Below are 22,245 nucleotides of genomic sequence, written 5' to 3'. Positions count from 1 at the left end.
TTGCCAAGAAAACCCCATGATAATTTCACCATAGGGTTGCCATAAGTCAGAAGTGATTTGAACACACACACACACACACACACACACACACACAAAAATCCAGATATCAGGAATGTGGCCATGAGTTGTTTTTTGTCAAATAATGCTAAACTAATTATCAGGGCAAATGGGTACAGAGTGGATGCTTTCAGTACCCTGCTTGTTAGCAACAGAAAATATGAGCTGCTACCAGTGGTTGAGAAAGGTTAGATGTTTCCATATTCACTGTTTACATTACATCCTTGGCATTTCCTGGAAAGGCAAAATGACTGAAGTAAAAGGCTTTTTCCTAGCTATGCTACAGAGCATTCTGGTTCTTCACAGATGCAGACAGATGCTTTGCTTGAGGACATGGGGGCAGGATGGACTATGGCAAAATACCAAAGTAAATTACACTGTATTTGATGCAAGAAAAATCACAGCCACAGATAGGTCCACTGTAAGAACATACTATAAATATGACCTATGAGATAGTAGTAACAAAGTGAATAAGGGACAGGATTTCCAGCGTCATAGACCTGAAGATGGCACACAAAGCTGTGATGAGAGCTGACTCCTCCAAAAAAGCAAGAAGTTACATAGCATAGAATCAGTTGTGATGATTCATCCTGCAACACACACACACACACACACACACACACACACACACACACACACAATTTCAAATGTGTCAATTTATAACAGGTTCTGCTGATGCAGCCAGCAAAAAAATGCAATTTAAACTAATCACCCCAAGTGATTCTGGAATGCTACTATCAAAGACAGATGGCTGCCATTAGTGGCAAGTAGTGAGGGACTAATGGAAATGGATGCTCAAGGTAAGGAAAAATGTTCACCCATTCGGCAATGTGGCTTTATACGGTTATAACATCATTCTTACATTCTAATTTTGCCCTTCTCTAAGAGTGTCTAAAAATAACAACAATGACAACAGCAGCAGTAACAGAAGCAGCAACAACAGGCATACATGAACATTTTCATTGATAGTGAGCTCAAAGAAAACACAGGCCTAATTCCCACTATGGTTTAAACTGGATCATGATCCAAATGATTTGGTTTAAACCACCATGGTTCCCACTTAATTGAATCGCTGAAGCAACTCAGAAAGGGAGAGGCATGGTTTTTACCTATTTAACCTGTGTCAAAAAGACGCTGGTAAAATAGGGTATTTTTTGGGTTGAATCAATTTATTTAGAAATAAATCGATTCAGTCCAAGTGGTAACAAGGCGGATTAGAATCAGATTCGAATACGCCCTGGTTCCTACTGGCAGTGGCTTTTTCCTGGCCTCTCCATCCTGGCCATGCCCCCCTGCAACCCTGCCCTTCTTTCAGGCTTACTTCCTTCATCCTACCGACCTAGCCTGCCTCCTCTGTCCCTCAGGTCTCTCCGCCACGTGGCCTGGCCTCTCCATATGGTCCCTCCCATGGCCTCTCTGGCACCAGCCTTGTTCCGGTGCAAAGATAGTGGGAACCACGTTCGGGACTGAACCATGCCTTAGATTCAGTTTGGAACCTGGTTTAACAGGTAAGTAGGAATTAGGCCACATTTTGAGGTTGATTACTACATCATTTGGACTGTTACTGAAACCTGAAACTTAAATGAAGCAAAGGTGGGACACTTTATCTGTGAAGAAGATTTTCTATACTCAGGACACTTAGAATGCTGACAGAGCAACTTATCATTTTGAAAAGTATCACATTGAGTTAATAAGCCAGGCCTGATGTCTCTTGCTCAACATCGAAACACACCAATCTTCTACAATCACGTTATTTATAGATCTGTAGAAAGCCACCATCTGTTAGCATAAGCAGTTCTTATCCAGATGGACAAGCAGCAGTCTGACCTGGTTGCTTTACATTTCTCCTTGTTGAAATTCATTTTGTTAGATTTGGGCCAGCTTTCTAATCTGTTAAGGTCATTTTGAATTCTGATCCTGTTTTCTGAGGTATTGCAAGATACCCCTCATAAGCATGCCCTTGGTTCCATCTAAGGCCTGATCCAGACCAGCGCTTTGCACCGACCTGGACACATAGTAGAGTTGCCCTTGGGCAGAGCAACAGCATGCCTCACAACCCTACTACGTGGCGGCAGCATAACAATGGCGGGGCCCCATGCACACGTAATGGCACTGCCCTGTGCTTACACCACAAGTGTGCCAATGGCACACTCATGACATCACTGCAGCGTCGCACAAAGAACCTGGAAATTCCAGGTTCCTTTTGCTCCGCAGTGGCGTCATGCTGTTTGGGGGCTGCACCATCCCTGAGGAGCAAAAACAGGCACCAGCAAACCACCCTTTCTTGGCGGTCTGTCCCGCACCTAGGTCATTGATAAAAATGTTGAATATCACTGGCCCTGAATAGAGCCACTACTCACTTCTCTCTAGGATTAAGAGGAGCCATTGCTGAACACCCTTTGGGTTCAGCCAGTCAACTAATTACACATCCATCTAACAGTAGCATTTTCTAGCCCACTTTTTACTAACGTTTTTGCTAGAATTTCAGAGTGATGTTGTAAAAGTCTTTACTGAAATTAGGGCGGGATACAGACTGCCCAAAAGGGTGGCCTCCCGCTGCCCTGGTTTGATCCACAAGGGAGCCGCAGCGGACAAACCACATGGCTCCGTCACAGAGCAAAAAGAACCCACAAAAAGCGGGTTCTTCTTGTGGTGCCTTTGTGACACAGCAAGGCGCCATCATGTCAAAATGGTGGCGTCCATATGTACAGGGCGCAGCCATTTTCATGCCCTCCTCACGTGCGAGGGGCAAGTTGCATCTGGAAGGACCCGTCCTTACAGCGCCAAAGATACACTATATCGACAACATTCTTTTCATCTCCCTACCTTGTAAATCTATCCAAGAGAGAGAGAGAGAGAGAGAGAGAAGATTAGTCTGGCATGACTTGCTTTTGGGAAACCCATCTTGACAGTGATCACAGCATTCCTTTCTAAGTGTCTAAAGGCTGTCTGTTTCATTATCTGCTCTAGTTTAACAGAAACATAGAAAGACAAATGTCCATTTTCTGACTGGTTTTTCTTGATTCATCCCAAGGCTAAACTGATATCCTTATCGTTTTACCTTACAACAAGCCTATGTTTGTTGAGATACTGTGATGTATCAATGCTACCTAGTGTCAAAGGGATTTAAATCTTTATAAATGTAATTCTTACAGGCAAGAACAATTAATTTTACCATGTTTCTCTTTGCAGTGAAAAGATTGTTTAAAACTGAGTAGCTTAAAACTGAGTAGTAAAACTGGAGATTACTTACAGCTTGGAGATGTTTTCTATGCAGAATACATGTTGATTTTCTTTATGCAGAAAATGGCATTTTCTATACAGAAAAGAAGTTTCCTGAACATTGCTGGTTTTGTTCAGGCAATTTGTTTTCTATACAGAAAACTATTTTCTGTGCAGAATGTTGTTTTCTGCATACAAAATTATCCTTTCTGCACAGAAAAGGGCTGCTTTCTGCAAAGGTAATTTGGGCCCAAAACAGATGGGCCAAAAGATCCACCATCAGGCACCATTGGGAGGCTTGATATTTAGACAATGTGTGTCCCCAAACCTCAGGGAAGCCATACAAGGGTTGCCAAAGGTGGCTCAGATTGGGGCCAGGCATGTGCGGTTCCCACAATCCCAATGCAAATGGTGCCAGAGCAGTCATGGCCTGCTTTATCAGGCCTGTGTGCTTGAGGTCTTGGTTTCTCCATAGAAAATGCCACTTTCTATGCGTGTGTGTGTGTGTGTGTGTGTGTGTGTGTGTGTGTGTGTGTGTGCATTTTTGCACAGAATAAGTCTTACATTGAGAATATTTATATCCATCTAGGATGGTCCTCATCAGGATATCCTCACATCCAGCAAAACCATTTTAAAACCATTTTTTCCAAATATATTTGAATATTCTATCTATCCCTGCCCAGCAAGCTTCATGCTTAACATGACTTTAATGTTGATCTCACCTAAGGAAATATCAACACAAACCCTTAGTGACCATGCATTGCTTCCACATAGGGTTGCCATATGTCAGGACCTCCAAACCGGGACGAATGTAGGACAAAATTTTCAAATGTAGGACACATTTTCTTGTGTCCTACATTTGAATAGGAGCCTTGCTGAGGGGAGGCTTTCCCTCCCGGCCTGGGCCTCGGCCTCGCTGTGATGGCAGCAGAGCCCAAGCAGGGAGGGAATCCTCCCCTCAGGGAGGCTTTCCCTCCCAGCCTGGGTCCCTAGCCTTGCCTCGGTGGCGGTGGCAGCAGAGCCCAAGCAGGGAGGGAATCCTCCCCTCAGGGAGGCTTTCCCTCCTGGCCTGGGCCCTGGCCTTGCCTCGGCGGTGGCGGCACCCAGGCGGGGAAGGAATCCTCCCCTCAGCCCGGGGGCAGGGGAAATCCCGGGGGTGGGGGCAAACCGGGGCGGGACCGTGCGGACCCACCCCAAACCAGGAAAGTCCCGCCCCCAGGCGGGACATGGCAAGCCTACTTCCACATCTCTACCAGGAGATCCACATGGAAAAAAAAAATTTGGTCACTGTGCTAACAGTTTCATCAGTCATCTGGTGATAAAGAGTCTGCCATTTTGAATTATATGAAATCTGCTGTTTTGAATGAGTTTTACTTATACCATCTTGCTTCATTGTTTGAATCCTCAGCCAGGTCAAGGAAGGAAAATGAGAACAACAGTGTACTAGTGGTATACACAGTTCAAATTGTGTGAACTAGTTCTAATATCCCAATCCAATATCTTGACCTAAATCTGACTGTTAGTCCCAGGCATGTTAGACTCATGTTGAATCAATGGGTCTTATATAAGTAGTAGTAATAATAATAATAATAATAATAATAATAATAATAATAATAATAATAATGTTTATTTATATTTCTGCCTTTCCCAACGATCGAGGCGGGATTACATCAATAGCAATTAATAAAACACTAATACTGAATTTACCACATTCCTATTAGTTCTCTAAAAAACAGTTCATCAGTAGCCAAGTAGTGACTTATTAAATTCCTATTGATTCACCAAGTGTACTCTACCTGAAACAAACAATTGGATTCAGACCGTATTTTCATTTAGGCAAAAAAGGAGAAGGGATGCTAACAGCCTTTCATAATTATGATATTCTTACATTTTAAAGAAACTTGCAACACTCATTATGTCTTCTGAAATCTGAACAAGTCTTTTTAAACTGTTTTGTCTTAGTTCTCTTTTCCCTCCTATGGAATCACATATATTTTCTGTCACTCTAGAAATTAACTAACATGCCTGTTCTTTTTACAATCACTATGCCTAGACATAAACATCAAAACAAGCATCTTTATGATACTAAACCAGTAAGTAGAGCTGTTTTTTATAAGAGGTGGGCGAGAGAATGAAGAATCAAAAAAGCAGATGAATTTTTTTTATTTGTGGATGGCATAGGATGCAGCAAATTATCTCGCTACTGTTTGTTTTGTTTACATGTGGTTTAAACTTCTTTGTGATGATCCTTGGGTTTAAATGCACAAAATCTTTGAATAAAGATTAAAATCCAGGTCCTATGGTGCCAATAGCAAATTACAGGGTGTTTCCTCCATCTACAAGATCACTAGTTTTCACGATTGGTTTTGGGGCCTGATTTATCCATCCATACAAAAATGATCTGTTTCTTCTACCAGAAGTGCATATTGTGTTTTCAACACGGCTGAGAAAAGGGCATGAAAGGAATACATTTTCTCATACTCTCTCTTCATTCTATTACTTAGCTCAGAAAGTATAGGGTAATAATGGCTGAGGTTGCTTCAGAGGGTAAACACCTTTATGTGGTATCCCTTCATCTACTAAAAGAATGCAGAATCCATCTGACTCTGCTCATCTGTGGTATATTTTATGTCTTTTGAAAACAGATTGAAAGTTATGTATGGCTATTTCTAAAAGACAAAATGAAATGCCGACATCAAGACAACCACCATGGGAGAATTCACGGTGTTTTCTATGTTGAGCATAGAAAACATCTAGCTTAGAGTTACTCAGGTACCACAAGAAGTTCATCCTCAGATACTACAAGTGTCAAAATGGCACTATGTACATCCATATATTTTCGATATGTCCTTCAAATTGTTTTTGACTTATGGTGACCCTAAGGCAACCCTATAATGAGGTTTTCTGGACCTGAGAGTGTGTGACTCGCCCAAAGTCACCCAGTGGGTTTCCATGGCTGAGTGGGGATTTGAACCCTGAGTTCCAGAGTCCTAGTCCTACACTCAAACCACTACATGATGCTGGCTCTCATATCCATATCTATATGCATACAACAACAAGAGAAAATATACCTGTTTTCTTCTGTGAACTCTGGCAAAACAGACATCCTAACCCTAGACCATGGGTAGATAACTGGAGGACTTCCAGGCTATGAGTCCTATAAATTTTTTACTATTACATTCAGTCTAAAAAGAGCTGCAATTCAAAACTACTGGAAGGTACCAGGTTGCTAATACTAGAGGAAATACATACAAAAGGCAATAGGCTTCTTTTGTAAAAATGTTATTACAAGTGCAACTTGTAGCATAAATGTTCACATTTCATCAGGCAAAGCACTTTCAAGAGGCAGTCACTCATTATAATAACGTGTTAACAAGCAATAGTGGCCTTTGCATGGCACCATTTTGTTACTATGAGAGATGATGAAGGCTGGCACCCAGTGGGGCCAGTGGGACAGAGAGTGGGATCCTCTTCCCCAAGTGGAATCCAGGGGCTAAATAAAGATAAATAAAGATATTATTATTCCACCATTAAAGATCCAGCGAAATATTACTACTAAAATTACTAAAAACCATAATTGCATATTATTATAACATTAGATTTCATATTGCTCAAAAAAATCCATAAATGATTTCCAATCTTTCAAAAAATATTTAGTTGGCTTATCCTTTAAAACCCATGTTAATTTGGCCATTTGGGATAATTCCTCCTTTTCTGAACTGACTTTGGATAATTAGCATTTCTTTTTCCATACATGGTAAAAGTCTTTGTTGTAAGAATTTTTATTTTGAGCATGACTTTGCTTGCATGGGAAATGAATTCAATAGTTCTATAGCTGCTATAAGCTATTTTGTCCCCTTTCTTTGGGATTGGAATTAATATTGATCATTTCCAGTCTGTGTGCCGTTGTTTTGTTTCTATATTTATTGACAGATTTTAATAAGAACTGGAGTAGGTTCTGTTTCTATAAACTGAAGCAGTTCTATTGGTATGCCATCTGTTCATGGAGATTTATTTTTCTCCAGTGCTCTGCTTGCAGCTTCCACTTCACTTTCTAAAATTGGAAAATTGTCTTTATATGGTTCTTCTTCAAATGAATCTGTCATCCTTTGATCTCTTTTATATAGTTCTTGGATGTATTTCTACTTGGTCATGCAATGTGTTCCCCTGTTGGTCATATATCATCCCCACTCTTAAGTTTGAATTTCCCTTTCATTTCTCAGATTTTGTTGAAGAGATCTCTAGTTCTTCCTTTCATGTTTTCAACTTCTGTTTCTCTGCATTGTTATAGTAGATGTTCTTTTCTCTATGCATTGCTTATTGAGCAGTTACATTTAGAGTTCTATTTCTGTCTCTGTCACCTTTTGCTTTTACTTCTCTTCTGTCCTTAACTGCTTAAAGAGTTTCTTCTGTCCTTCATTGTGGCTTACCTTTCTTTTTGGTTATGAATAATGTCTTTCTTCATTTCTCTCTGACAATGCCCCCCTAGCTTCAGTCCAGAGATCATCTGATTCCCAATCTATTAGTAATGCAAATCTATTTTTACACTTTCTTCAGAGACATTCTTCAGGTTGCATTTTAGAGTTAGGTCTTAGTCTTACTCAAACTTTTACTATTAGTAGTTTGTGGTCTGTGCCACAATCTGCTCCCAGTCTTGTTTTTGTAGATGGCATGGAGCTTTTCAATCCTTTGCTTTCAATTATATAGTCTATTTGATTTCTGTATTAGCCATCAAGTGATGTCCATGTATGTAGTCTTTTCTTAGGTTGCTTTGAAGCATTTGTTCATGATAAACAAACTGTTGTCCTCACAAAATTCAGCCAATCAGTCTCCTGCCTTATTTCCTGAGCCTAGTCTAAATTTTCCTATAGTCTTTCCTAATTTTACATTTGAGTTACCTGTGAACAACAAGAAATCCTGTTTTGGTGTATAATCAATTTTCTCTTGATTCTTTCCATTTCTTTTTCTTTTCTTTCTGAGGCAACCTGCCCTTTGTTCTATTTCAGTGGTTTGTTGGGTGCATCCTGACTTTATCTCTTGTTTAATTTTAGATTGTTTTATCATAGGATTTTCTTGGTATATCTTCAAAAGGGGGGTTGCCATGCCTACCTCTATGCACTGTTAACAAGTATTAGTTATGGTGGACTTCTGTTATCTTTGAAATACCCTCCAGCCAGTGTCACTCTATGGTTGATGCCCAATAGCTGCTTGGTACTTTTAGTATGTCTCATCTGCAAAAGATATTTAGACATAATTGTATCCATGTATTCTCCACAAGATTATAAGAAGTGATTTTTTTTCTAATTTCCACTAGAAAATCCTGAACATCCTCCCCTTCCCCCTCTCCCAAGTCAACCATGCATCTGGACACTTCCAATATGGACATTCAACAATTCTTCCCTCCTCCAAGTCAACTTTTTTCAACATCTGGAGGGATTTGCTGTTACCCCTGAGCCTTCCCCTTTCCTCCTCCAGCATCTCCTTCCTCCTGGGTGCTATGGCTGGTGCCACCACTGTTTTTGCTGTTGCTACTGGTAATGTTGACTCCCTGCCTTTCCAACCAACCTCTTTCCCCTGGGGATCATGAACCAGGCCAGGCCCTGAGAGCCTTTGGAGAGGCCCTTCTCTCAGTTCCATCTCCATCACAAGCACAGTTGGTGAGGACATGAGAGAGAGAGACTTTTCTGTGGTTTCCCCTGGACTGTGGAACTCTGTTCCTAGGGAGATCAGAATGGCCCTTTCCTTGTTGTCCTTCCACCAGCAGGTTAAAAACTTCTTATGCAGGCAGTCAGGTTTTTAAAACAAAATGTTTTTAAAGGACCAGCTTGGAGTATTATATCATCTTAAGTGTTTTTTCTTTTAATAAGCAATCTATTTTAACATTGTAACAGTTTAATTTTGTTTTAAGGAATCACTTTTCTAAGGTTCCGTACAGACCACTGCTTATCGCATGAATTTTAAAAGCGTTTCAAGCCTCCCAGGCTGGAGCCAGGTCACAGGATGGAGGCGGGGATTGTCGCATACTGAATTGTCGCCTAATTACTGCCTGCCCAGCCACACTCCGCCAGCACTTTTTTGAAGCTGGCAAACTTCCGACTTTGAAAAAGTGCTGTGCTGGTGAAGCACAGCTCAGACCCGGCTTGGACCCGGCTCATGGCAGGCGATGATTTAGTATGCAATAATCCCCACCTCCATCCCGTGTTCTGGGTCCAGCCCAGAAGGCTTGAAACGCTTTAAAAGTTCAAACTTAGGTTGTGGCAATCATGCCTTCCTTTAGCTGCTCATTGGCACTGAAGGGTATCCATTCTAGCTGTGGGATTATGGCAACTATAGTCCCCAAAACTGACTTTTTCAAGATCTGTTAAAGGGTATAACATTTTAGAAATAAATGTATCTATGGCTTGGATCTTAATCCATGGATGGAAATAGCCTTTCTATTCCCAGAGATATGGCATTGGTATCCCATTGGCATACCTCCCTCCTCCTGATAACTTCCACCAATTTCCCATGAAGACCTGCACTCTCCCCAATGTTTCAAAGGGTCACCCATCCCTCTGGAGCAAATGTTGAAGGCACAAGAGGCTTCAAAAGGAAGAGTGAAATCTGTGAGTGTCACCTGGTAGTGGGAACATCTGTGTGACAAATTTCAATTAGCAAATATTCCCCTAAAAGAAAATTCAGAATCCATGCCAATATCTCTTAATCTTCTGTGGACAGTTTGTTGACTTGCTATTGAAGTCAATGGAATGTTTCTCAGGGAAGATACAATTATGATGTTTCTGAAACACTCCAAACAATTCTGCATAAGACCATAAAGGATATACTACAATGATTAAACAGATGTGAGTGGCAGCATATAACCCTATAAAGTTATAACCATTCTCTTTCAAGACAACAATATAGAGAAGAATTATATTTTGTCAGTATGCCTGTCACAGTTTCTAAAGGTTACAATTTATTGCTGTCTGGTAAAATTCCCTTGAGCCTCTGGAGTAACACCAGGAATTAATTTAGCCTATTTTCTGTTAGGGTATATTGGGCTACTATGGATTATTTATAAGGAAGTCTGGGAAAGCTCCTTCTCCTGTAGCTTACATTCTCATTTTGCAGAAATAATTTTCTGCTGTCATTTCACATTTCACTTCCTTTTTACAGCCTAACACATAAACTAGATAGCAAAAGCATCCCTGTAGCTTCCCCATACATGTTAAAGCCACTTTAAAAAAGCCTCTGTTGACACATACCATAACAAAACAGAAGCTGTCATAAATCAGAGGAGTGAAAGAGGAAAAAACATGTGTCTGAAAAGGAACAGCCATATGTCAAGATTGATGTGCCAAATTCTACTCTACAGCAGATTGGATCATTGTTCCAACCCTGGGCACCATCTCACAGTAGCAAAGAAGGCCCTGTCAGCATGTCTGTATCAATAACTTTTTCTAGCCTGGTAGGTGAAGTGTAATAGGCCTTACACTTAGTATGGAAACTTGCTTCCTATTTTAATACAGAAAATGTCTGGAGACTATTTTATTCTAGACATGAAGCAAGAATGGGGAAACATGCTATATTTTAAACCTATATGACATATGCTCCAATATTTCTCAGACGAAAACTGGGATTCATGTGGCCAAACAACATCAGAATGTAGTCAAGAAGGTAAAAGTAATTAATGAGGAAGAATGCACAAAGTCTACTAGGAGGTATGATATTTCACCCCTTCATTTCTCTGCCCCCTGCTGAGTTAATTGAGTACAAACGATGAAGTTGAGGGCTTTCGTGACCAGCATCCATAGTTTTTTGTGGGTTTTTTAGGCAATGTGGCCATGTTCTAGAAGAGTTTATTCCTGATGTTTCACCTGCATCTGTGGCTGGCATCTTCAGAGAAACTGAATACAAACTACCTTTGCAGTTTGAACTCAGTCTGCATCAGTTCAAGTAAGCTGTAGACAAAGGAGAAAAGTGGAAAAGACAGAGAGTGAAAAACTGGATTTTTTTAAAAGCAGCTGAAAAAAGTGGGATGGCAGAGGATTAATCGGGACTGTTCCTTTTAAATTGGGACAGTTGGAAGGTTTGATATGGATCTAAACAGCTTAGGACCTGGCTTTTTAAAGCATCATCACTCTCCCTATGAAACTGCCCAGTTAGATATGCAAGAGAAGCCATGTTGAGGCCACTGTTGCTTTGTGAAGGCCCCATTACAGATGGGGCGAGAGGGCTTTCTGCTCTGCCACTCCCCAATTTTCTCCCCTTACACTACAACTGATTCCCCACTCCTTCCTTTAGAAAAGGTGACAAGACTTACATTTTTAACCAAATTTTTTGTATTTTATTTATATCCCACTTTCCCCACAACCCAAGACAGCGTACAACAAAGTTAGAACAAAATATATTTTAAAATCTGGCAATTCAAAACTATCATATTAAAACAACCACTCATTTAAAACATAGTATAATAATTTTAAAAGCATAACAATTAAAAACAAAAGGCACACCCATTAAAAGACAAAATTGTTCTGGAATTGCTTTTATCTTTATCTTTTTATGTTTAGATTGTTATTTCAATTGTTTTGGTGTTTCTTAACAGAAATTTGGCATAGAAATGATCTAAATGCATACATACAGATACATATACTTGCTATGTTGCAGAAGAAAGTTGTCTATTTGAAAGTATTGTCCATAGACTGGCCTCTGGAAGTATTTCTATATGAAGAGCTATCCAATGCGATTTAAAGACATAAAGACAGAGCAGCAACCTTGAACTTGCTGACATATATGGCACAAGGCCAAAGTCTTTCCCAGTACAGTATTATGAGATGCATTGTATTTCTCTTTTGTAGACACAGTCAAATTGGTATCTATTTATGGCAACACTATGAATGAGAAATCTCTAAGAAGTCTTGTTATTAACAGCCCTATTCAGGTCTTGAAAACTCAAGGGCCACGGCTTATTACTTCAAAATGTATATATGTGTATAATATGCATACATTAACTTTAAATTTAATTTAAAATTTAATGCAAATGGGCACCCTTTTGGCCTCCCATTTTATTTTTTATTTTTAAAATGGCCTCCCATTTAGCAATACATGTGTCACTGACTTCTATGTATGGGTGTGAAAGTTGGATAGTGAAGAAAGCTGAAAAGAAGAAAATCAACACATTTGAAATATGGTGGTGATGGAGAGTTTTATGGATACCATGGACTGCTAAAGAAAAATGAATGGGTCTAACAGCAAGTCAAACTTAAACTCTCACCAGAAGCAAAGATAGCTAAACTGAGGCTGTTATATTTAGGACATATCATGAAACAATCCAATTCATTCAAAAATATTGTAATGCTTGGTAAAGTGGAAGGCAGTAGGAAAATAGGGAGACATTATGAGTAGAAGGATTCAATCCTTGAAGCAAGAGCCCTGAGTTTGCAAGACTTGAGGAGGGTTGTTGGTGACTGGGGCTCCTGGAAAACTCTCATTCATTAGGGTTGCCATATTTCACAATTGACTTGATGACAAATAACAAAAACAATAAGCAGCCACTGTAGATTACTTGCAGGAAAGAAAGTGTATGCATATAGCCATATGACACAGTGACTTGCATGTATTTTAGCATGTGCCAAAATTTACCAGCAAGGAAAGGCAGAAAAATCTTCTTAATGATGATTAAAATCTGAACCTAACCATCTTCCTAGTTCTGGGTAGAGGGGAAAACACAGCCGATTTTCCTGCTCTCACATGAAGTTGCCCCTAGGAAATAAGGTAATCTTCAAAGATTCTTTTGCAGGAATTCCACTTTCTGAAGTTAGATGGCTAGCTGGCAGAGGAGAGATCCTTTTTCTGGCATGATGCCCACTCATAACTCTCTCTGAGTGTTCACTCAACCATCATCTCTGTTTTATTTTAGGTGTGGGTTGGCAATCATATGCCCCTGCAGTTGACAGCAGTTACAGCATTCATCACCACTATCTATGCTGGTTAGGGATGCTGGGACTTGCAGTCCAAAAGGAACTGGAGAACTGCATGATTGCCCATTTTAGGTTCTAGGGGAGTACATCTTAGTTTTTAAAACAGAAAGCTATGGCAGTTACAGTGGTATCAAAGTGCTATCATAGTGCAATGTGGATACCACCAAAGATACCCTTCTTATTGGGAAAATAATTATGTATAGAATAGAATTATATTATCATAGAGCTGGAAGAGATTTCTAAGTTCTTTGTCTGTTTGTTACATAAATATTTAGCATTTCAGGTACCCACAGGTACTTTCACCTTCTTGCTTTTAGAGGAAAGGGAAATTGAAGGGCTGGCACAAGATTTTTTTTTTTTAAGGCAAAGGACAAGGTGACAGCTCCCCAATAGTGCATATAGAGGAATTTTACAATGACACCAATACCTGTTATACTCTATGAACCTGTGGACATAGGGCAGCAAAACAGGCCATCTGATATGTAGAGCTCTGGTCTTCAACACTGAGTCTTCGTATTTCCTATCTTCATTAGTTGCTCCTTTAGAGAGCTGCTTCACAAAACCTAATGGCAAGGCTCAGCTTGGGGGTAGTGACAGTTTACTGCCATACGATCCTTCTAGTTTTTATCTTCCCATTCTTGGAGAAAAGACAGAAGAGTGGTATTGAACATTTGTCTATTTTACTGCTAGTAGCTATTTAAACTTGCTGAGTTTTGTTTTCATTTCTTAAATAAAAAAGTTAACTAGCAACTGTGGCAATGGCAGCTCAGAGTGAATAGATCTCTTCTGATGGCTTATCATCATCCTGGAGTTTGACAAATAAGATTGCAGCACTTACAGGCCCATCTGTGGGTAGCAGCAACTGACATTTTTACTTACCCAACTCAGTGCGATCTTATCTGTAGCCCAAGGCTGGGAAGATATTCATAAAGAGTACACTACAAAGACGTTATTTCATCACATTAAGAAATGGGAGGCACAGTATGGAGAAAGATTTATGCCGTTGATGAGACCACAACCTACTCTGCAATTGAACAGAAAATGTTGCCTCTCTCTTGAAGAAAGTGGCTGCAGGATTAGCCAATTTCCCATAAAGAAAAGCGGTCATATTGCTGCTTCTTTAAAGCTTGTCCAGACCATCCTCTGCACACAATGCATTTTAATTGCTGTTAATTATAATGTACATTGCTTAAGTCTCTCTCTCTCTCTCTCTCTCTCTCAATTTTTTTAGCCTAAATTTAACTCAGTCCAGACAAACCTGGTGTCAGATCCACTGCTTATTACTGTGAATTATTGTACCTCAGTATTACTGAATCATAAAGCTGAATCATAAAACCTCTACCACCAAAAAAGTCTTTGTTACCCTATGTTGAAAATCCACCTGCCTCTCCAAGCCTGTACCTAAACGACTAAGTATGCACCTCTCAATGGAGTCAATGTATTGATAAAATAAACTGGAAACCTTTCCCTCACAGGTCTCAATAAGGCTACAAAAATATTCTTAAAGCTATGGAGGATAGGGTTTGGTTTGTGCTTGGATAAATAATAATAAATAAATAATAAACATAAAACTTTTATTTGTACCCCACTTTTTGTTAAAGCAATCAAAGTGGCTTACAGTGTTAAAAATGATACAGCAATATATACAAAGTATCCCCCCTTAAAAAAGAATTTAACAAATTAATAATAATAATAATAATAATAGATTTATTTCTAGCCTGCCCAATCATGAAGAATCCGGGCGGGTTACAACAATAAAATACAACAAATTACAATAGAGTTAAAAAATCAAACCCTAGACCTACCACCACCACCCCAATTCCCAGTACTAAAACAGAATTAAACAGTAATAATATTAAAACATTAAAAACATTAAAGACATGGAACAAACAAAAAATAGGCAGAAACATTGGTGGGGGGAAATAGACAGATGAGGGGACAAATATCTCTATATCTGGGGAGGGTAACTAAGTTGGAAAGGCCTGCTGGAAGAGATCCATCTTGAGTGCTTTCTTGAAAGCTGCCAGAGTGGAAATGTGACTGATCTCCTCTGGCAGGTCGTTCCATAGTTTAGGATCAAAATTAGGATCAAAATTACATATATAATATATAAAACAATTAAAATTAAAACAATAACAGGGGGCAGAGTCATGATGTGGAGGAGTCATTACATGGCCGAGTAGTTCCCATTACATGGGAAGGCCTGCTGGAAGAGATCCGTCTTGACAGCTTTCTTGAAGCTGTCTAGGTTGGTAATTTGACAGATCTCGTCTGGCAGGCCATTCCACAGGCTGGGAGCGGTTGCAGGGAATGTCCTCTGGGAGGTCACAGTCAATCTGGTCTTTATAAAATGGATTAATTCTTCCCAGAGGACCTGAGAGTACGGGGCGGATTATATGGAAGTAGGCGATCCCTTAAATAGGTTGAGACCAAGCCATGTAGGACTTTAAAGGTGATAACCAAGGTGTACTGTGCCCGAAAACTAATAGGCAGCCAGTGGAGTGACTTTAGTATTGGTGTTATGTGGTCACACATAATGACTGTCTAGGGCAGCATCTGCACTGCAGAAATAATCCAGTTGACACTGCTTTAACTACCATGCCTCCATGTTATGGGATTCTGGGAATTGTAGTTTCCCGAGACATTTAGCTTTCTCTGTCAGAGAGCTCTCATGCCACAACAAAAATTACAAATCCCAGGATTCCATAGCATTAAACCATGGGGGGTTTAAAAGGAAAATTCTGTCCTTGAAAGGCTGTGGGATAAGCTTGTGTTGCATATGGGCTGCATATGCCTGGTCATGGAAGAATGCGGTAGGATCCTTCATTGTCTGTTAAACACACATCTATCCTGCTGGGGATAAAATGGGATAAATTGTGTGCAGTAGTCTCCTAATTCTTCTCATGGATCCTGGGAACTGGACAAAAACTGAAACCCAAACAGCATCCAGCAGTCCTGATCTCTACTCTCTGTTACCATCATTTGCTAGCTTCTAATTAGACAACCCTTCACAGAAATTTTTCTCTGTCTGTTGAAAAAGTTCTGCATTTCTCTTCTCTTGCCTGCAGCTGAGATAGTCTGCCAAGGGATTAGTGTGTGGTCTGTCTGAGCTTCCAAGTGGGTGGACAGGTCAGCAAATGGGGTCAAGCCTGAAAGAGGGAACGTTTGCCTGCACAGATCTGCATTCAAGTAAAGAGGCAACTAAATACCATAAATACCCTAAAGGCCTAAAAACCCTAAAGGCACCAGATCTCGTCTGATCTTGGAAGATATGCAGGGTCAGCCTTGGTTATTAATTGGATGGGAGACAGCCAATTAATACCAACTGCTGTGGGCTGTATTTCAAAGGAAGAATCTGGCAAAACTACCTTTGAGTATTTCCTGGCCTAAGAAAACCCTTTGAAATCAATGGAGTTGGCATGAGTGGGGCAGGTGACTGAAAGACAAAAATACACACACAAAAAAAGCATCTGGAGGCATTTCCAGGCATTGCCCCCATAAATAGGAATCCTGCTCCCGCAAGAAATTTTGCATCATTTTTTTCCTCTTCTAATTTGATTCACCCCCATCAAGGCTCTCCTCTATGCTGCTCTTGTCCCAGCTGTTTTCTTGCACCGCTTGCTCCCTGAACACTCTGACTTTGAGTCAGAGCTCCCCTTCTTTCTTGAGCTGCCTGCCTATTGTGATTCTTGGTAGGCAGCGGAGAAAGAGCAGCAGATGAAGGGCTGGCAGGAAAGAAACAGCCTTGGTGTGGATGAAGCAAATTAGCAAGGATGAAAAGGAATTGGGGAATTGGAGTAGGCAGGCAAGTCAAGAAAGAAGGGAGCATAGACTCAGAACCCAAAGAATCCATTATTCACGGATCCCTTAAATGAGGATAAAGGGGAAGTGGCTGTAGACCAAAACTATCAAGCAAGACTAGAAAACTAGCCCCAGCACTCCAGTATGCAATACAGCTTTATTTATTAATTTTTGGTATCTACTCCCTCCATGTCTTGTATCTCTTTCTGAAAAGGTTGTGCAAGATAAAACAGTCATGGCTGGAGACATACAACTGTGCAGTTCTTCAGAAAGTTGCACCACTCTGAATAAAACTGTGAGTTTCTTGAAAATGCACTATTTTTAAATGTTGTCGTGAGTTTTCCACCCTTCATGAGAAAAAAAAAACCTTAATATTTCAACACTACAAGGAGAAATACCCATCCCTTTCTTTGACATCTATTGGGAGGTGTGAAACTTGAGACTTTCCATTCCAAGTAGTAGCTGGAACAGCTGATTGACTGCTGTGGAAGTCTTTAAGTTAGTATTGTACATTTTGCTTTTATTTTAAATTACATTTTAATTCAACTTTGTTTTATCAGTATGTTTCAATATGTTATAACATGATAACTTTTATCTGTTTTTTTAATCTGCGCCTCATATCTAGTTTTAATTGTACATGTTCATTTGCTTGTTATGAGCCACCTTGAGTCCCAGTTGTGGGGAAAGAGGGGAAAGAAAGAAAGAAAGAAAGAAAGAAAGAAAGAAAGAAAGAAAGAAAGAGACTGAGCTTGACTTAATACAGAATTTATGTTTGCAAGGGTGTGTGAGAGAAGAATAAATACCCCACCACAACTTTTCATATAGAAAAATTGGGACACATGTGGCCAGGCAACAGCAGAGTGTGGCCAAAGTTATTAATGAGGAAGAACATGCAAACTAGAAGAAGCTTCAGGCATCTGCTTTTGCCTGGCATGATTCTGTCCTCTCCTCTCTTTTCTTCCCTGGTGAATTAATAGAGTACAAACTATGGTATGGTACAGACTGGTGCAAAGCACCAGCCTGGAGCTGGATTTAGGGCTCAGGAGAGTGGAGTGTCCACATGCTCCTGAGCTGTACAGCACCATCCGGATGCCATCTTGGCTTGCCTCCATCCATGCAGGGGCCACAATGATGACATGCACTTGGTGCAGCATCCAAATGGCACAGCACATGCAGACATCATCATTGTGCGCAAGTGCACCAATGGAGCCCGACATGTTACCTAAAATGAACCTGCCGGGAGCAGGTTCTTTTTAGGGTTCCCGGAGGTCATGTCATTTGGTTGCTGCGGCCTCCATATGGGGCAAAAGGGGAAGTGTCTCAGCGCTCATTTCTCCCTGTCTGTATCCCTCCTATATTTGCACTTTAAACTCAGTTTGCAGTAATTTAAGTAAGGGGGAAATGAGAGGCGAAGACTGAAACTGAGACATTTTAAAATCAACATAGGTTCTGCCAAATCATGACATTTGGTGAGTGTAAGAGTGTTCAGTGGGGTCCCATTTTTCCTATTCCACATGCCTTTGGGACTAATGGCATGTCATATCAAAACATTATTTCAGGGGAGCACACTGTCCCTCATTTTAAAAAAGAATGTAGCCAGCTTCCTAGGGTAACTAAGCTGCCTATCCAGGCAGATTTTAATCATGAATTTTAAAACATGCATTTTATATTTAATTATTGTTCTACATATTGTAATATAAATATTGCATAAATCTCTTTATATGTGCATTTTATGCAGCTTAATATGTGTAGTTTATATAATGATTGTGTCTTAACTGTGTTGTCACCTGCCTCGTGCTGTGAGGAGAAGCAGGTAAGAAATAAAATTATTATTATTATTATTATTATTATTATTATTATTTGAAATGGCAGAAAATCCTATTACTTTTTCTGATATTTAAAAAATGAGAATCCTTTTTGCTACTTTATCTTTAAAGGCAAATCCACACCTCCTTTAAAATCACCAATTTCCCCCCTGTGCACATACACACTCATGGAAGATGCAAAGTCCTATAAAACTGGTCTGAGGATATTTGGCCTAGTCTCTAGAATTGCTAGGCTATGAAAATGTGTTTCAAGACTGCTGTCATGATCTGGGGATGTGAAATGTTACCATGCTATAATTTTGATTAAAGTACAGCAGTGTATCAGTCCAACTTTCAGGAAGATCCCATATATATAATATGTTGATTGTGGGGGAACAGTGCCTGAAGGCAGTCATTTCCTGCTTTTGGTTACAGGAAGCTAAGTAATCAAAGAGGTATATAAATTTAATTGTCACTGTCTTGAGGTTATTCCTGAGTAACAGTCGCAAACCTGAGAATAAGTGAACATCCTCAGGCTACCTATCCAGACTAAACACAAAAGTGTATTTTTCAAGCTGTAATTTTACACAAGGAAATGTCAAGCCGGCATTGCTCACAGAAACTTGTACATACCTGTGATAGTAGGTATTCCTCATATTAAGGTAGAATTTCTAAAAAAGAGAAAAAGGTATACCTTAATATAACCATTCTTTCTTCATACCAATTACATATAAGTGTTTTTGAGTGGACTTTGACTGAAGTTCTGGGCATAGACTATCATAGCTATAGACGCCCATGACAGACTTTTAAACACTTCTCTGAATCCTTGGAAATTGGATCCTTGAAGGTAACAGGAGGGGAGGTGTCTTGTGAAAAGTAGGGGTGGGTGAGAAAGTTGCTTAGTGTTTTGATTAATAAGAATTCTCTGCTTTAAAAAAGACCACAGCAAGTATACTGAGCATGAAAATGTTACTTTTGGACTGAAACTCCCAGAACCCTCCAATCACAATGCCCCCTGGGAGGTATAGCTCAAAAAGTAAATTTCCAAAGCTCTGATGGAGACAGAAAGAACATTAGATTAAAGAGAAAGCAGAATCAATACATTCATCCACCCAGGTAGAGGCCTTTAAGTACAGAATCAATAGAATCATAGAGTTGGAAAGGACCCCAGGGCCATTTAATCTAACTTTTTGCCAGTACAGGAATCCACCATTAAAGAACTCCTAAGAGGTAGGTATCCAACATCTGTGTAAAACCCTCTGACAAAGTTGTGCATCTTTGTGTTTGTGGTGCTTAATTGTGGTTACCACTTCTTTGCTGTGGCCTGCCTCTCATTTTTAACACATACACCATCAGCAGGCACAATGTAATCTTCTCATGGAATAGCTGCTCCTATTATATTTGATGGGCACAGTTGTATGATAAATTTGTTGTTTTCTGATAAGAACACATCAAAATTTTGGTTTTTCTCCTAAACAGGACAGAAAGAAATTGGGGATAAAACAATTCAAAAGTAGGAGACAGCAAAACTGAGATATGTATCCATTCCTATGAAGTGGCTCCCAAGAAATGCTGTTAACTGAGCAATTGTTTTAGTGCTTATTATGTTCTTAGTTTTACTTTGGTTGTAAGTGCTTCATTGTTTTTATTGCCTGCTACTGGTTTTATTATGTACTCTTTTTAATCATTGTTTGAAATTTTATGGTTTCAGTTGTACCATCCAGAGAACTGCAGTTATTTGGGTAGCCTGAAAGTGTACTAAAATAAATAAGTAAACAAATGAGGACAGTGTACAATTCAAGGAGTTTGGAAAGTCAGCAACCAATGTAAAAGCATAGTTACATCTTCTTGTCAGAGTAGATGCTTGTCATGAGATAATTCTTGGTCCTGCCATAATGAAAAAAAACAATTCAAGCTTTTGTTCTTCATATACCACGGAATGGTAATAGGGCAGCAGGAAGAAACAGGTGAGCTTCCTTGGCCCATTCAAGTTCCACAAACTCCACATAGCTCCACAGGGTACTTTGAATAGAACCTGCACTAGTCCACCTCCATCTACTCACACTGAAGAAGGAAGAAATAGATCAGGCTAACTGCATTAAGAGCAACACTATATTAGGATTTATGAGACTTTGGTCCCATACCACTATGGTAGGATTAACTGTAGCAAGGCCTGACTTTCCTTATGTGATGACACATTTTTCAGCATATTAGACCCACCAAACCCATAACAACTCAGTGTATATATACATTACACAGTTATAGCAGTTTGATACATTGTTTATCTGTCATGGTTTCAACTTAAGAATCCTTGCATTTGTTGTTGAATCTATTAGGTAAGATCCTTAGAATTCTCTGCTAGCCAATTCTAGCAGTGCAGTTCAAAACAGTGCACTAGGGAATTCTTGAGAACTTTGGCAAACTATGGATCTCAGGACTGAGTGATAACAGTTAACATGGCATCAGACTGATGCAGCTGTGTAATCTAGATACACTTTCATTTGGAAAAAGTGCTTCTTGTCCAACTAGGCACAATAACCAGAGATCAGTAGTCATGCATTAAACCAAAACATAAAGGCCCCATTCCCACTGGCCTATAACGCAGATCAGGATGCGAATCATGGGTGCATCTTTTCCATTTGAGCGTGCATTCGACCCGCATTGTTCCAATATCATTCCCATTGGAATTCGAATCTGAATCAAATTATCCTGAAAATCCCAAATTATAGGTCGATAAATCGGTTTAAAAAAAACAGTGGCTTTTTGCGAGTTTTCCTGTGCCTCCCTAGTCTGATTCGGGGCAAATGAATGGGAACGAAAGGGTGTCTGATTCGCGAACCTGGAGATGGGAGGAGCAGCGCTCAAGGGGCTGGCCTGGGTGTGTCACCCTCTTTGTTCTCTTTCTGCATCGCCGGTGCCATTTTCTTCCGTTCGCATAGCCTTTCCCCCAGTGGACTGAGAAGCAGGGTAAGGCAATCGCATTACATTGACCTCCAAATGCAGTAAACACATTACTCCCCCTGCAGTCTCCCCTCTGCTCCACATTCATAGACTGATGTGTGGGGAGAGCCATTGAACACCATTTTAAACTATTATTTTTTATTTATTTTTTTTGCCTCTGCCTTAGCGCCTGAGCAGCACATGGGCTTTGCAGTACATGCCTGCTTGATCACCCCCCAGACAGCCCAGGGAGCAATGGGGGAGGCAAAGGGATTTGTGGCAAATGGCTCCTCTTCTCTCTTTTCCAGAGGGAGTCTGGGGAGACACAGAAGAGCCTGGACACAAAGGGGGTTAGGGCAAATAGAGGCTCCTTATCTCTTTCCCAGATGGACTATTCTTCCTTTCCCAGAGGGGAAAAGCGCCTCAGCGACTGATTGGCTCTGATGTCAAGCGCTTAAGCA

The 22,245-nt window shown here is 40.1% G+C and overlaps 1 long non-coding RNA gene across 1 annotated transcript in view; it reads left to right on the top strand.

Moving 5' to 3' along the window:
* Positions 1 to 20,616, top strand: part of LOC121917354 — a 33,334-nt gene extending 12,718 nt beyond the window's left edge. Inside the window, exons 4-6 of the long non-coding RNA XR_006101008.1 lie at positions 1,422 to 1,565; positions 17,254 to 17,334; positions 20,324 to 20,616. This is a non-coding gene — a long non-coding RNA (uncharacterized LOC121917354). The remainder of the gene's footprint in view (positions 1 to 1,421; positions 1,566 to 17,253; positions 17,335 to 20,323) is intronic.
* Positions 20,617 to 22,245: the final 1,629 nt, after the last annotated feature.

The sequence above is a fragment of the Sceloporus undulatus genome, unplaced genomic scaffold, assembly GCF_019175285.1.
Source record: "Sceloporus undulatus isolate JIND9_A2432 ecotype Alabama unplaced genomic scaffold, SceUnd_v1.1 scaffold_16, whole genome shotgun sequence".
NCBI classification, from domain to species: domain Eukaryota; kingdom Metazoa; phylum Chordata; class Lepidosauria; order Squamata; family Phrynosomatidae; genus Sceloporus; species Sceloporus undulatus.
This window is presented reverse-complemented; position numbering and strand designations above follow the sequence as displayed.